This window comes from Leptonychotes weddellii, chromosome 4 (genome assembly GCF_054177405.1).
Source record: "Leptonychotes weddellii isolate Sample4059 chromosome 4, ASM5417740v2, whole genome shotgun sequence".
Classification (NCBI taxonomy): domain Eukaryota; kingdom Metazoa; phylum Chordata; class Mammalia; order Carnivora; family Phocidae; genus Leptonychotes; species Leptonychotes weddellii.
The window spans coordinates 168152894-168158125 of NC_138372.1; the positions used below are offsets into that span (position 1 = coordinate 168152894).

General features: G+C 53.7%; 1 pseudogene; it reads left to right on the forward strand.

Annotated features, from left to right (window-relative positions):
• The first annotated feature begins 3981 nt into the window (after window positions 1–3981).
• LOC115944841 (small ribosomal subunit protein eS6 pseudogene) lies at window positions 3982–4846 on the forward strand (annotated as a pseudogene).
• The last annotated feature ends 386 nt before the right edge of the window (window positions 4847–5232 follow it).

Genomic DNA, 5232 nt, shown 5'->3' on the forward strand with positions numbered 1-5232 from the left:
GGAGGGGAGGAGGGGAGGGGGAGGAGGGGCGGGGTCGGCGCGCGGGCGGCCGGGAGCCGGGCGCCGGGCGGGAACGGGGACCCGCCTGGGAAGTGGGGGCGGGGGCGGCGCGGGGGACCCCGCCGCGGGGGCGGACGCAGGACGGGGGACCCCTCCCAGCCACTCAGAGGAGCGACGTCTGCCCCGACTGGGCGGAGCGGGCCAGCCTGGCATTGCCGCCAGAGGCCGGGAAGAAAGAAAAGAGAACACACCCCTTGTTTTCCCCGCCGCCTCCGCGCGCGTGGGGAGCCCGTTCTGCCTGCTCGCGGGGGGGCCGGAGAGGGGTGCTGGGGGGGCGCACGGCCCTTCCCACCCTTACCCCGCCCCCGGCCTCGGGAACTTGGACACGGTGCAGGCGTGCTGTTGGAGTCCTGGCGCCCCAGCATCCCAGCCTGGCTTTTTTTTTTAAGTTATTACCGAAACATGAATGTCGGGAAGCTTGCTCCCAGCCCAGAGCTTGAACTTGAACGCGTGATGGCCCTCGCACACGACCACACCGCCACCTCCCGGCCAAGACCCCGGTTAATCATGTAAAAAAAAAAAACTTGAACAGTAAGTTTTTGGTAAATTTTAGCTGCCATGAATGATGAGCTCAAACCCAAGCTCCTCTCCAGCGCTCTGCGGCCTCTGCAGGTTCTTCCCGCGGGGCCTTTCTCGGGCCCCATCATACTCCTCCATGTGTCTCTGTACTTACCCGCCTGTACTTGGGAAAGTCGTCCCTCCTACCCGTTCCTCCTCCGTTCTTCAAGACCCCTGATCCAACTGTTTTGGGATCCTTTTCCAGGGAAGCCAGCCAACAGTTACCTCCTTGCTCTCCTAATTGGTGGGTGACTAGAAGTCTGAAAGTGAAATGCAATCCAAACGTGCTCATCATCGTTTTAACACCCTTGCCTGTGCATTCCTTCATCCTGTAAATGTGTTAACCTGCATATTAGGTGCCAGGAACCGAGTGTTTCTGCTGCCCAGGGTGATGCAAAGACTAAGAGCCCTGCCTGCAAGAAGCTTAGCATCCTAAACAGGCTCACTGCCCGCTCTTTGCAATTCTCAAGGACATCCCTAAAAAGTACCAGAAAACCTTGATTTCCTCTGGAGAGAAACTTAAAAGGACAGTGATCTTCAGCAAATCATTGATATGAATGGGGTTAGTGCCATGGCATCAGCCTCTCAGATGCCCATGCACCCCTCTCCAATCCTCTGCTGACCAGCCCCACCCCTCAAGGTGGCCTGGACAACCTGAAAAGCCCCTGAAATTACCCTTGTGGCTCACCACCCAAGAGTCATCTTTGTGTGGTCACAAATCCAATTTTGTGCCTGCTCTGTTCAAAACCCTTCATTGGCTCCCCATTTCCATCTGCATGTGGTCCACAATCCTTAATATGGTGTACAATGCCCTGTGTGACACGCCCTCTGACTGTTTGGTCAAAATCTTCCTTCTTCAGGCTCTTCAGATCCACATCTTCATTCTCTCAAGAGTGTTACTGCCGGGGAGTGTGAATCCATACAATCATTTTGGAGAAAAATGTTTGGCAGCACCTGGAAAAGCTAACACACGGCCCTAGGTAGATGAGCTGCTGAAATGCGTGTCTGGGAGCACAGGAAGGGACCAGGATGCACAGGAGCCCAGGACTGGGTACCAGCCAGCTAACCATCAGGGGGAGGATATATACTCCTAAAGTGAAACCTAGCGATGAAAATGAAGACCCTTCAAATGTGGATGAATTTCAAGAACTTTGAGTGAAAGAAACCATCAGCCCTACTCCATGATTACATTTATAAAAGTTCCAGAACAGACAAAATTTATAGTGTTTAGGGACGCATAATTAGTAAAAAGCTTAAGGTAAACCAGAAGGTGGCCGCCAGGAGTCAACATGGTGGGTACTGCGGGGGGTGGGGAAGGGCGGGATGCTGTGACCACGGAAACGCACCTCCCGACAATACTGCTGTTCATTTGCAAGTCTCAAGCTGCACGTTTATTTTTTACGTGTATTTTCTGTACCCTCTGTGTATTTCACAATAAAACCTTTTTAAAATAACCATGAGGGGCGCCTGGGTGGCTCAGTGGGTTAAGGGTCTGCCTTCAGCTCCCGCCATGATCCCCGGGTCCTGGGATGGAGCCCCCGCTCAGCGGGAAGCCTGCTCCTTCCCCTCCCTCTGTGCTCCCTCGTTCCCACGCTGAGTGTTCTCTCTCTCCTGCTGGTGAACTAGCACGTCCCCCAGTGCCCGCTCTGTGTCTGCCTCTGCCCCCTCACGCCCCCAGCCGGCTGTCCCCCGCCGCAGGCTCCGGCCCGGGGCCTCCCTGCCGTCGGCTAGGCTGCTGTCATCTGCAGCCTCGTCGCCCGCCCCCAGGCCCCGGAGCCGCGCGGCCCCGCAGCCCCGCCTGTCGCTCCTCGCAGCGCGCGCTCGCCTGGAGTAACTTTGTTGCAAGGGTTTCCGTGCAGAAGGTCAGGCAACATAATGTCTCCCGGACGCTTCATTGTGTCGCGACGCCGCGGGGACCGCACACGCGCCCCCTGCCGGCGAGGGGCGCCGTCTCGGAGCTGGGGCTCGCCCTCCCCGCCGCTGGGACTCGGGGCGCTCCTCCGCGGCTCTTTTCCCGGAGCTGCCCTCCTCCCGCCCCTTCCTGCGGCGCCCCGCCCCCACGGGCTCCGGGCCTGCACCCCCAAACCAAGGGCATCTCCTCTCCCCTCCTCCCAGCCTGCTCTTCCTCCTGGGCTCCCCAGCAGGGCCAGCGGGTCCATCCTCCTGCAGAAAGCCCCGCGCCCCGCTGCCTTCCTCTCCCGCCTTCCGTGAATACTTAACACATTTCACTGAGTCCCCCCAACGCTTGCTGTGAAATGTCTCTAGAGCACCCCGCACCCTCCCCCCGATGCTCTGCTCCTCCCCGTCCTCATCCAGCACTTGCCATTGGCCACGTAGGGCCGACTCAGGGGTCTTCTGGTGCCCCATCTTTCTGCCTGTACAATTCACTGCTCCGTGTTTGGGGCTCCCCGTGCGGCAGTAAGACTGCAGGACTCGCATCCCGGCCAGAGACACGGACCCAGGGCAGGTGGCTGCAGGAGAGGCAGGGGGAGGTGAGCGGAACTCACGCGCTGTGCTCCTGTGGGCGTCCGGCCCGCGAAGCCCTCAACACTGGGGGCCCTTCGTTTCTCCACGTCTAAAAGGTAGACACTGGAATAAATCAGTTCCAAAAACATGTCCTGCGTGTGATACAGCAGGGTTAGGAGGTCAAATAAATGGGAAGCACTGAGTTAACACTAAACAGACTTATCGAGTGCAAGCCTTCTCAAAACCTTTAACAAAGTGTTAAGAATCATGATTCTACAAAGAGGAAGGAGGGGAACAGAGGTATGCAGGCCCACACCCACTGGGCCACAGAACTCTTGTCACAGGGTACCTCTGTGTTCCATGGAGCACACTTTGGGAAACACTGAAGTAGCGCTCTTTCCATGATCCCCTCCAGCTGTACCCCTTCTAAGGTTCTTTGGACAAAACTATTGGCTGTTTTTCTGAATTAAGAACCCAAGGGTGTGCTTCGGAGTTGACAAATACTTCTATCATAGTAGGAACAAAATTCACATCTAAGCAATTTCTACACCCTGAACCCAACATTAACATTAAATGGAAACCACTTAGTTTAAATACATAAATCACGTTGTCATTTTGTGCACCCAACAGAGGCTAAGTCAAGAATCCTGAACACGCAGGCAACCGGGGCCACCTCCTTGCACCAGCCCAGGGGCCACTGACACAGCCGAGCTGCAGAGGGCATCCCATCGGGGAACACAGGAGTCAAGCCAGGCGGCAGCTGGAGACACAGGAGACATACTGCCCTCAGACCTGCTCCTTCCTCGAAGAAGGAAAAGCAGCCAAGATGCTGCTAACACGCAGACACTGAAAAATTAACTCAAAATGGATGATGGATTTAAATGCAAACATTAAAAAAATAATTAAAAAAATAGCGTCCTCCTTTTCGTGGCGCCTCAGAGGCGGTAGGCTGCTTCAGGATGAAGCTGAACATCTCTTTCCCAGCTACTGGCTGCCAGAAACTCATTGAAGTGGACGATGAACGCAAACTTCGTACCTTTTATGAGAAGCATGGCCACAGAAGTTGCTGCTGATGCTCTGGGTGAAGAATGGAAGGGTTATGTGGTCCGAATCAGTGGTGGCAATGACAAACAGGGCTTCCCCATGAAGCAGGGTGTCTTGACCCATGGCCGTGTCTGCCTGCTGCTGAGTAAGGGGCGTTCCTGCTATAGGCCAAGGAGGACTGGAGAAAGCACAAATCTGTTGGGGGTTGCATTGTGGATGCCAATCTCAGTGTTCTCAACTTGGTCATTGTAAAAAAAGGGGAAAAGGATACTCCTGGACTCACTGATACTACTGTGCCTCGTCGCCTGGGGCCCAAAAGAGCCAGCAGAATCCGCAAACTTTTCAACCTCTCTAAAGAAGATGATGTACGCCAGTATGTTGTGAGAAAGCCCCTAAACAAAGAAGGTAAGAAACCTAGAACCAAAGCACCTAAGATTCAGCGTCTTGTTACCCCACGTGTCCTCCAGCACCAACGGTGGCGTATTGCTTTGAAGAAGCAGCGCACTAAGAAAAATAAGGAAGAGGCTGCAGAATACGCTAAACTTTTGGCCACGAGAATGAAGGAGGCCAAAGAAAAACGCCAGGAACAGATTGCCAAGAGACGGAGGCTGTCCTCTCTGAGAGCTTCTACCTCTAAGTCCGAGTCCAGTCAAAATTGAGATTCTCTATGAGTGACAAATAAATAAGATCAGACATCAAAAATAAAATAAAATAATAAAAAAATAAAAATAAATATATGCAAACATAAAACTTAAAAAAAGAAAATTTGGGGGAATCTAAGGCTAGGCAAACAATTCCTAGACTGGACACCAAAGGCACAATCCACGAAGGGAAAAAGATACATTGGACTTCATCAAAATTAAAACTTTTTTGCTCTGCGAGAGGACCCGTTAAAAGGGTCAGAGGACTAGGCCAGCTTAGAGCGGGAGAAAATGTTTGCACCCTGAATATCTGACAAAAAACTAGACTCTAAACTATATAAAAAACTCTCAAAGTTCAACAGGAAATAAAAGCAAACAATCAGGGCGCCTGGGTAGCACAGTCAGGCATCCTTCTCTTGGTTTCGGCTCAGGCTATGATCCCCTCATGGTAGGACTGAGCCCC